This window comes from Salmo trutta, unplaced genomic scaffold (genome assembly GCF_901001165.1).
Source record: "Salmo trutta unplaced genomic scaffold, fSalTru1.1, whole genome shotgun sequence".
Taxonomy (NCBI): domain Eukaryota; kingdom Metazoa; phylum Chordata; class Actinopteri; order Salmoniformes; family Salmonidae; genus Salmo; species Salmo trutta.
Window position 1 is genome coordinate 97501 of NW_021822842.1, and position 10000 is coordinate 107500.

A 10000-nucleotide genomic window follows, 5' to 3' on the forward strand; every position below is an offset into this window, starting at 1 on the left:
ATATCGGACACGGATGATGGGGAAAAGTTTGAAAGAACGACAGGAGGATACAGGAAGAGGAAAGCGGCGGAGGGGAGGGAGAGAAAGGGTGGAAGAGGAAAGAAACTGGATAAAAGGTAGAGCATAATGAAATTATATTTTATAATTTTATTATTTATTAGTATGGTCAAAATAATGTCGATAAATGCAAATGGTGTGAGAACAATAGGAAAATTTAATAGAATAGTACAAATGAAGAATTCTGAAATTTTATGTATTCAAGAGACGCACTGGGATAATGTGTGTGTTTTAGAAGTACAAAAAATATGGAGGGATTTTATTTATGTAAACAATGGCAGGGGGAATTCATGTGGGGTTGCAATTTTATTAAGGAAGGATGTAGTAGAAAATGTGAAGAAGATATATAATGATAATAATGGGAGGATTTTAATTTTAGATTTTGAGTATATGAGTAGGGTTTTTAGAATTATAAATATTTATGCGCCGAATAATGAAATAGAGAGAAGGAATTTATTTTTAGAATTAGGGAAATGGTGCAAGGGTAACTGTATTTTAGTTGGGGATTTTAATGTAAAAATGGATAGACTAGATATGACAAGGGGAGCTATTTTTAGAAGTGACGTATCTAGGGGGGTTTTAAGGAAGATGATGTTTGAAAATAATTTGATTGATATATGGAGGGACGAGAATCCGAACAAGAGAGAATTTTCTAGAAGGCAGGTGGTTTTAGGGGAATTGAAACAGACACGGATAGATCTGGTTTTAGTAAATGAAGGGTTAAGGAATTTTATGAAAGATATTAAATATATTTTTACAACTTTTAGTGATCATGCTGGGTTAACATTTTCGGTGGGGTTAGATAAGGAAAGGAAAGGGGGGGGAATATGGTGTATGAATGCAGGGTATTTAGGTGATGAGGAATACGGGAAACAACTTAAATCTTTGATAGAACATGAAATGGAGGATAAGCAAAAAGGGAATGATAAGTGTCAGTGGTGGGAAAATGTTAAGGAAAAAATAAAAGTTTTTAGTATTAGATATGCAAGGAAGAAGAGGAGTAGGATGACAAGAGAAGAACATTTTTTAAGAACAAAACTGAATGAAGAAATGAGGAAATGTGATATTGATCCTAACTATAATATTGAAAGGTTTTTAGATTTAAAAGCACAATTGAGCAAATGTGAAATAGATAAGTGTAAGGGTGCAATTATTAGAAGTAGGGCAAAATATGTTTTAGAAGGGGAGAAATGTACGTCATTTTTTCTTGGTTTAGAGAAAACTAAACAGATGAAATCATATTTTAATGAGATTGAGAATGTAAAGGGTGAAGTGGTAAATGATTATGTTGAGATATTAGAAACTGTACAGAATTTTTATAAGGATTTATTTAAGAAAGGGGAGGTGGATGAGGGGTGTGTAAAAGAGATTTTAAATAGTGTGGATGTGCAAATTGGTGTTGAGGATAAGCAAATGTGTGATAGGAAGATAACAGTGGATGAAGTGAAAGATGCAATTAAGGGTTTACAAATAAATAAAAGTCCTGGAGTAGATGGACTAATTGCAGAGTTTTATAAAATGTATGAAAGTCTTTTAGCACCGATTTTATTGGAAGTATATCAATATATGGAAGATAATAATAATGTTTCAGACTCCATGGTGACAGGGCTGATATCGATTTTATATAAAAATAAGGGGAGCAAATTGAAACTAGAAAATTATAGGCCAATTAGTTTATTAAACTCAGATTATAAGATTTTAGCTAAGATACTGGCAAATAGGATGAAGATGGTTTTAAATGATATTATAGCACCTACACAAAATTATAGTGTGCCAGGAAGAGATATAGCAGATACCATAAATACACTTAGAGATGTGATAAATAAAATGAATAGTGATAAGATAGGGGGAATTGTTTTAAGTATAGATTTTAATAAAGCTTTTGACAGGGTGGAACATGATTTTATGTTTAGGGTACTAGAAAAATATGGGTTTGGAAATAGAATAATAGGATGGATAAAATTATTATATAGAAAGGCTAAAAGTAGGGTTAAATGTAATGGGGTTTTAACAGATTCTTTTATTCTTGAGAGATCAGTGAGACAGGGATGCCCTTTATCAGCTTTATTGTTTGTTTTATCGGTAGAACCCTTAGCGGCATACCTTAAAAAAGATCATTTTATAAATTGTGTAGAGACTCCGCAAGGAGGTTTTAGTTTAATTCATCAATATGCAGACGATACCACAATAACAGTTAGAGATGAGGGAAGTGTTAAAAGGGTGATGGAGTGTTTTAAAGTATATGAGCAAGCCTCAGGAGCAAAAGTGAATATGGAGAAGTCAGTAATAATGTATGTTGGGAAGATTAATGAGGGGACTTTTCCTTTTAAAATGGTAAATGATTATTTTAAGGTGTTAGGTGTGTTTTTAGGGGTGAAGGAACAGGAAGCGAGAGATCTGACATGGAGTGGAGTTATAAACAAAGTTAGGAAGGTGGTAAATATGTGGAGGGGGAGGGCATTGAAATTAAAAGGGAAAGTAATTGTTGTAAATTCATTGCTGATGTCAATTTTTATTCATGTCATGAATGTTTTAGACGTACCAGAATGGGTTTTATCTGAAATGAATACGATTTTAGTTGATTTTTTATGGGATGGGAAAGGAGCGAAAATTTCTTTTAAAACTCTGATTGCAGGTTATGAGGAGGGAGGTTTGAAGTTGGTAGATTTAAATGTTAGGAAAAAAGCAATTAGAGTCAAAATGGTACGGAAATATTTATATGGTGAATTAGATTACGGATGGAAAAGATTTTTTAAGGAGTATTTGCAGGATGTTGGGAGGATGGGGGACAATGGTTTATTGATGTGCATGAAAAAGGAAATGTTAGGTAATATAGCATTGTTTTATAGAGAAGTGTTTGAGGCTTGGGGGGAGTTTTTACCAAATATTTATTATGAGTGTACCATTTTAGACAATATTTTAAATCTGCCAATTTTTTTAAATCCCAAGATACAATATAATAATAAGATGGTGGTTTGTAAATATTTTATGAGGGCTGGGATGAGACAGATTGGGGACATTTTATATGAGGTCATTCCAGGGTTTCTTCCTGTTCAAGCTATTTATGACAATGTTTGTGAAGTGGATGATGAAATCAGCAAAACTACTGTAGAAAATATGTATAAGAGAATTTTAGGGTGTATTCCTGAGGAATGGGTGCTTTTAATAAATACAGAGGTGGTTGAGAGAGCTAAGGGTTTACCGGTTTTATACTATGAAAGTAATGGGGAGAAACATGTTTTATCAAGTTTAAAAGTTAAAATGGTTTATAGAAAATGTATTTTAAAAGAGACAAAAGCTCCTGCTTCAGAAAAAGTGTGGTCTAGGGTGTTTACAAATATAGATGTGAAATCAATATGGAAGAATGTTAATGTAAAATATAATGCTATAGAATGTGAAGACAATGATTTTAAATTGAAACATAATAGGATTTTTACGAATGTGGTTTTACATCAAATAAATAGAAATATTAAAAGAGAATGTGATATTTGTGGTACGGGGGTGGAAAATTTTATGCACTTTTTTGTTGAATGCAGTAGATTGGAAGAATTTCATAAGTTTTTAAAGAGGATTTTAGTACAACATTGGGGAGAAGATATTGTTAATGGGGTTGAGTGGAGGAGGTTGTTTCTCTTTGGTTTAAATGGAAAAAGCAAAGTTTTTAATATTAATTTGATGAATTTTGTTCTTAGTCATGCTAGATACGCTGTAAGACAAAGAAGGAATCTAGGGCATTATGAAGGTAAAATTGTGAATGTGGAGGTTTTATTTAGAAGTATTTTAGAGAAAGATATAGAAGTAATATATAAATATAGTTTATGCAATTTTGAAAAGCTGTTTGTGTGGGGGAGTACTTTTATTGAAGTTGATTTGAATGAAAAACTTGTTTTTAATTATTAATTGGTTTTAGTGAATGATTGTGTTTTTAATTGGTTTTCTTTTCTTTTCTTTTTTGATTTTGTAAAAGGATGAATTGTTCATCCTTTTTTATTATTGACTGAATATTGTAAATATTATGTATTTTTCATAATAAAAGATAAAAAAAAAAAAAAAAAAGGTACGCCCGATCTCGTCTGATCTCGGAAGCTAAGCAGAGTCGGGCCTGGTTAGTACTTGGATGGGAGACCGCCTGGGAATACCAGGTGCTGTAAGCTTTTTTTCCACGAGGGTGTGCTCTTACACTATTTCATCAGCAACACTGCATTGTAGTAAGCATTTAATGATGAATTGACTAAATGCAGCTTCCTGCCGTTTTAATAGGATCAAAGTTCCGTGTGTTGTCAGTTAGCATCTGCCTTGTATTTATAAGACAAATAATAACATTGTTGCTGAATGCAGCTTGTGTGTGCTTTGTGCTCCCTTACCCTGTTCAAATGATGAAAAGAAATAAAGTTTGTATTTTATCCAACTACCTGTGCTATAAAGTGATGGCTACAGTGTTTGTAATTTCTTCTACTTTTTCAGTGACACAAAGTTCAAGCTGCTTATCTAATTGGTGAAAATGCAATGTCTGTTTATCAGACTCACTTTGACTATATATGTTGTACCAAGAGATTGTTTATCGTTTACGTCCATACCAGCCTGGGTACGCCCGATCTCGTCTGATCTCGGAAGCTAAGCAGTGTCGGGCCTGGTTAGTACTTGGATGGGAGACCGCCTGGGAATACCAGGTGCTGTAAGCTTTTTGTCCACGAGGGTGTGCTCTTACACTATTTCATCAGCAACACTGCCTTGTAGTAAGCATTTAATGATGAATTGACTAAATGCAGCTTCCTGCTGCAAAATGCAGTCTGTTTATCAGACTCACTTTGACTATATATGTTGTACCAAGAGATTGTTTATCGTTTACGGCCATACCAGCCTGGGTACGCCCGATCTCGTCTGATCTCGGAAGCTAAGCATGGTCGGGCCTGGTTAGTACTTGGATGGGAGACCGCCTGGGAATACCAGGTGCTGTAAGCTTTTTGTCCACGAGGGTGTGCTCTTACACTATTTCATCAGCAACACTGCATTGTAGTAAGCATTTAATGATGAATTGACTAAATGCAGCTTCCTGCCTTTTTAATAGGATCAAAGTTCCGTGTGTTGTCAGTTAGCATCTGCCTTGTATTTATAAGACAAATAATAACATTGTTGCTGAATGCAGCTTGTGTGTGCTTTGTGCTCCCTTACCCTGTTCAAATGATGAAAAGAAATAAAGTTTGTATTTTATCCAACTACCTGTGCTATAAAGTGATGGCTACAGTGTTTGTAATTTCTTCTACTTTTTCAGTGACACAAAGTTCAAGCTGCTTATCTAATTGGTGAAAATGCAATGTCTGTTTATCAGACTCACTTTGACTATATATGTTCTACCAAGAGATTGTTTTTCGTTTAAGGCCATACCAGCCTGGGTACGCCCGATCTCGTCTGATCTCGGAAGCTAAGCAGAGTCGGGCCTGGTTAGTACTTGGATGGGAGACCGCCTGGGAATACCAGGTGCTGTAACCTTTTTTTCCACGAGGGTGTGCTCTTACACTATTTCATCAGCAACACTGCATTGTAGTAAGCATTTAATGATGAATTGACTAAATGCAGCTTCCTGCCTTTTTAATAGGATCAAAGTTCCGTGTGTTGTCAGTTAGCATCTGCCTTGTATTTATAAGACAAATAATAACATTGTTGCTGAATGCAGCTTGTGTGTGCTTTGTGCTCCCTTACCCTGTTCAAATGATGAAAAGAAATAAAGTTTGTATTTTATCCAACTACCTGTGCTATAAAGTGATGGCTACAGTGTTTGTAATTTCTTCTACTTTTTCAGTGACACAAAGTTCAAGCTGCTTATCTAATTGGTGAAAATGCAATGTCTGTTTATCAGACTCACTTTGACTATGTATGTTGTACCAAGAGGTTGTTTATCGTTTAAGGCCATACCAGCCTGGGTACGCCCGATCTCGTCTGATCTCGGAAGCTAAGCAGGGTCGGGCCTGGTTAGTACTTGGATGGGAGACCGCCTGGGAATACCAGGTGCTGTAAGCTTTTTGTCCACGAGGGTGTGCTCTTACACTATTTCATCAGCAACACTGCCTTGTAGTAAGCATTTAATGATGAATTGACTAAATGCAGCTTCCTGCTGCAAAATGCAGTCTGTTTATCAGACTCACTTTGACTATATATGTTGTACCAAGAGATTGTTTATTGTTTACGGCCATACCAGCCTGGGTACGCCCGATCTCGTCTGATCTCGGAAGCTAAGCAGAGTCGGGCCTGGTTAGTACTTGGATGGGAGACCGCCTGGGAATACCAGGTGCTGTAAGCTTTTTTTCCACGAGGGTGTGCTCTTACACTATTTCATCAGCAACACTGCATTGTAGTAAGCATTTAATGATGAATTGACTAAATGCAGCTTCCTGCCTTTTTAATAGGATCAAAGTTCCGTGTGTTGTCAGTTAGCATCTGCCTTGTATTTATAAGACAAATAATAACATTGTTGCTGAATGCAGCTTGTGTGTGCTTTGTGCTCCCTTACCCTGTTCAAATGATGAAAAGAAATAAAGTTTGTATTTTATCCAACTACCTGTGCTATAAAGTGATGGCTACAGTGTTTGTAATTTCTTCTACTTTTTCAGTGACACAAAGTTCAAGCTGCTTATCTAATTGGTGAAAATGCAATGTCTGTTTATCAGACTCACTTTGACTATGTATGTTGTACCAAGAGGTTGTTTATAGTTTACGGCCATACCAGCCTGGGTACGCCCGATCTCGTCTGATCTCGGAAGCTAAGCAGGGTCGGGCCTGGTTAGTACTTGGATGGGAGACCGCCTGGGAATACCAGGTGCTGTAAGCTTTTTGTCCACGAGGGTGTGCTCTTACACTATTTCATCAGCAACACTGCCTTGTAGTAAGCATTTAATGATGAATTGACTAAATGCAGCTTCCTGCTGCAAAATGCAGTCTGTTTATCAGACTCACTTTGACTATATATGTTGTACCAAGAGATTGTTTATTGTTTGCGGCCATACCATCCTGGGTACGCCTGATCTCGTCTGATCTCGGAAGCTAAGCATGGTCGGGCCTGGTTAGTACTTGAATGGGAGACTACCTGGGAATACCAGGTGCTGTAAGCTTTTTGTCCACGAGGGTGTGCTCTTACACTATTTCATCAGCAACACTGCATTGTAGTAAGCATTTAATGATGAATTGACTAAATGCAGCTTCCTGCCTTTTTAATAGGATCAAAGTTCCGTGTGTTGTCAGTTAGCATCTGCCTTGTATTTATAAGACAAATAATAACATTGTTGCTGAATGCAGCTTGTGTGTGCTTTGTGCTCCCTTACCCTGTTCAAATGATGAAAAGAAATAAAGTTTGTATTTTATCCAACTACCTGTGCTATAAAGTGATGGCTACAGTGTTTGTAATTTCTTCTACTTTTTCAGTGACACAAAGTTCAAGCTGCTTATCTAATTGGTGAAAATGCAATGTCTGTTTATCAGACTCACTTTGACTATATATGTTCTACCAAGAGATTGTTTTCGTTTACGGCCATACGAGCCTGGGTACGCCCGATCTCGTCTGATCTCGGAAGCTAAGCAGAGTCGGGCCTGGTTAGTACTTGGATGGGAGACCGCCTGGGAATACCAGGTGCTGTAAGCTTTTTGTCCACGAGGGTGTGCTCTTACACTATTTCATCAGCAACACTGCCTTGTAGTAAGCATTTAATGATGAATTGACTAAATGCAGCTTCCTGCTGCAAAATGCAGTCTGTTTATCAGACTCACTTTGACTATATATGTTGTACCAAGAGATTGTTTATCGTTTACGGCCATACCAGCCTGGGTACGCCTGATCTCGGATGCTAAGCATGGTCGGGCCTGGTTAGTACTTGGATGGGAGACCGCCTGGGAATACCAGGTGCTGTAAGCTTTTTGTCCACGAGGGTGTGCTCTTACACTATTTCATCAGCAACACTGCATTGTAGTAAGCATTTAATGATGAATTGACTAAATGCAGCTTCCTGCCTTTTTAATAGGATCAAAGTTCCGTGTGTTGTCAGTTAGCATCTGCCTTGTATTTATAAGACAAATAATAACATTGTTGCTGAATGCAGCTTGTGTGTGCTTTGTGCTCCCTTACCCTGTTCAAATGATGAAAAGAAATAAAGTTTGTATTTTATCCAACTACCTGTGCTATAAAGTGATGGCTACAGTGTTTGTAATTTCTTCTACTTTTTCAGTGACACAAAGTTCAAGCTGCTTATCTAATTGGTGAAAATGCAATGTCTGTTTATCAGACTCACTTTGACTATATATGTTCTACCAAGAGATTGTTTTTCGTTTAAGGCCATACCAGCCTGGGTACGCCCGATCTCGTCTGATCTCGGAAGCTAAGCAGAGTCGGGCCTGGTTAGTACTTGGATGGGAGACCGCCTGGGAATACCAGGTGCTGTAACCTTTTTTTCCACGAGGGTGTGCTCTTACACTATTTCATCAGCAACACTGCATTGTAGTAAGCATTTAATGATGAATTGACTAAATGCAGCTTCCTGCCTTTTTAATAGGATCAAAGTTCCGTGTGTTGTCAGTTAGCATCTGCCTTGTATTTATAAGACAAATAATAACATTGTTGCTGAATGCAGCTTGTGTGTGCTTTGTGCTCCCTTACCCTGTTCAAATGATGAAAAGAAATAAAGTTTGTATTTATCCAACTACCTGTGCTATAAAGTGATGGCTACAGTGTTTGTAATTTCTTCTACTTTTTCAGTGACACAAAGTTCAAGCTGCTTATCTAATTGGTGAAAATGCAATGTCTGTTTATCAGACTCACTTTGACTATGTATGTTGTACCAAGAGGTTGTTTATCGTTTAAGGCCATACCAGCCTGGGTACGCCCGATCTCGTCTGATCTCGGAAGCTAAGCAGGGTCGGGCCTGGTTAGTACTTGGATGGGAGACCGCCTGGGAATACCAGGTGCTGTAAGCTTTTTGTCCACGAGGGTGTGCTCTTACACTATTTCATCAGCAACACTGCCTTGTAGTAAGCATTTAATGATGAATTGACTAAATGCAGCTTCCTGCTGCAAAATGCAGTCTGTTTATCAGACTCACTTTGACTATATATGTTGTACCAAGAGATTGTTTATTGTTTACGGCCATACCAGCCTGGGTACGCCCGATCTCGTCTGATCTCGGAAGCTAAGCAGAGTCGGGCCTGGTTAGTACTTGGATGGGAGACCGCCTGGGAATACCAGGTGCTGTAAGCTTTTTTTCCACGAGGGTGTGCTCTTACACTATTTCATCAGCAACACTGCATTGTAGTAAGCATTTAATGATGAATTGACTAAATGCAGCTTCCTGCCTTTTTAATAGGATCAAAGTTCCGTGTGTTGTCAGTTAGCATCTGCCTTGTATTTATAAGACAAATAATAACATTGTTGCTGAATGCAGCTTGTGTGTGCTTTGTGCTCCCTTACCCTGTTCAAATGATGAAAAGAAATAAAGTTTGTATTTTATCCAACTACCTGTGCTATAAAGTGATGGCTACAGTGTTTGTAATTTCTTCTACTTTTTCAGTGACACAAAGTTCAAGCTGCTTATCTAATTGGTGAAAATGCAATGTCTGTTTATCAGACTCACTTTGACTATGTATGTTGTACCAAGAGGTTGTTTATAGTTTACGGCCATACCAGCCTGGGTACGCCCGATCTCGTCTGATCTCGGAAGCTAAGCAGGGTCGGGCCTGGTTAGTACTTGGATGGGAGACCGCCTGGGAATACCAGGTGCTGTAAGCTTTTTGTCCACGAGGGTGTGCTCTTACACTATTTCATCAGCAACACTGCCTTGTAGTAAGCATTTAATGATGAATTGACTAAATGCAGCTTCCTGCTGCAAAATGCAGTCTGTTTATCAGACTCACTTTGACTATATATGTTGTACCAAGAGATTGTTTATTGTTTACGGCCATACCA

At 37.6% G+C, this 10000-nt stretch overlaps 13 non-coding genes and 1 pseudogene across 13 annotated transcripts in view; all 14 read left to right on the forward strand.

Annotated features, from left to right (window-relative positions):
• The first annotated feature begins 4620 nt into the window (after positions 1–4620).
• On the forward strand, positions 4621–4739 carry LOC115185410 (5S ribosomal RNA). The gene has a single exon (XR_003875098.1). It is a non-coding gene; the product is annotated as a 5S ribosomal RNA (ribosomal RNA).
• Positions 4740–4900: 161 nt separating this feature from the next.
• On the forward strand, positions 4901–5019 carry LOC115185355 (5S ribosomal RNA). The gene has a single exon (XR_003875046.1). It is a non-coding gene; the product is annotated as a 5S ribosomal RNA (ribosomal RNA).
• Positions 5020–5428: 409 nt separating this feature from the next.
• LOC115185421 (5S ribosomal RNA) lies at positions 5429–5547 on the forward strand. Its single transcript, XR_003875108.1, has one exon. It is a non-coding gene; the product is annotated as a 5S ribosomal RNA (ribosomal RNA).
• Positions 5548–5956: 409 nt separating this feature from the next.
• LOC115185366 (5S ribosomal RNA) lies at positions 5957–6075 on the forward strand. Its single transcript, XR_003875057.1, has one exon. It is a non-coding gene; the product is annotated as a 5S ribosomal RNA (ribosomal RNA).
• A 161-nt stretch (positions 6076–6236) lies between these two features.
• LOC115185332 (5S ribosomal RNA) lies at positions 6237–6355 on the forward strand. The gene has a single exon (XR_003875024.1). It is a non-coding gene; the product is annotated as a 5S ribosomal RNA (ribosomal RNA).
• A 409-nt stretch (positions 6356–6764) lies between these two features.
• Positions 6765–6883, forward strand: LOC115185278 (5S ribosomal RNA). Its single transcript, XR_003874972.1, has one exon. It is a non-coding gene; the product is annotated as a 5S ribosomal RNA (ribosomal RNA).
• A 161-nt stretch (positions 6884–7044) lies between these two features.
• On the forward strand, positions 7045–7163 carry LOC115185419 (5S ribosomal RNA). The gene has a single exon (XR_003875106.1). It is a non-coding gene; the product is annotated as a 5S ribosomal RNA (ribosomal RNA).
• Positions 7164–7571: 408 nt separating this feature from the next.
• On the forward strand, positions 7572–7690 carry LOC115185413 (5S ribosomal RNA). Its single transcript, XR_003875101.1, has one exon. It is a non-coding gene; the product is annotated as a 5S ribosomal RNA (ribosomal RNA).
• Positions 7691–7851: 161 nt separating this feature from the next.
• LOC115185437 (uncharacterized) lies at positions 7852–7960 on the forward strand (annotated as a pseudogene).
• A 409-nt stretch (positions 7961–8369) lies between these two features.
• LOC115185422 (5S ribosomal RNA) lies at positions 8370–8488 on the forward strand. The gene has a single exon (XR_003875109.1). It is a non-coding gene; the product is annotated as a 5S ribosomal RNA (ribosomal RNA).
• A 408-nt stretch (positions 8489–8896) lies between these two features.
• On the forward strand, positions 8897–9015 carry LOC115185367 (5S ribosomal RNA). Its single transcript, XR_003875058.1, has one exon. It is a non-coding gene; the product is annotated as a 5S ribosomal RNA (ribosomal RNA).
• Positions 9016–9176: 161 nt separating this feature from the next.
• LOC115185334 (5S ribosomal RNA) lies at positions 9177–9295 on the forward strand. The gene has a single exon (XR_003875026.1). It is a non-coding gene; the product is annotated as a 5S ribosomal RNA (ribosomal RNA).
• A 409-nt stretch (positions 9296–9704) lies between these two features.
• Positions 9705–9823, forward strand: LOC115185279 (5S ribosomal RNA). Its single transcript, XR_003874973.1, has one exon. It is a non-coding gene; the product is annotated as a 5S ribosomal RNA (ribosomal RNA).
• Positions 9824–9984: 161 nt separating this feature from the next.
• The window catches only part of LOC115185356 (5S ribosomal RNA), a 119-nt gene continuing 103 nt past the window's right edge, over positions 9985–10000 (forward strand). The window contains exon 1 of the ribosomal RNA XR_003875047.1: positions 9985–10000. This exon is cut by the window's right edge and continues 103 nt beyond it. This is a non-coding gene — a ribosomal RNA (5S ribosomal RNA).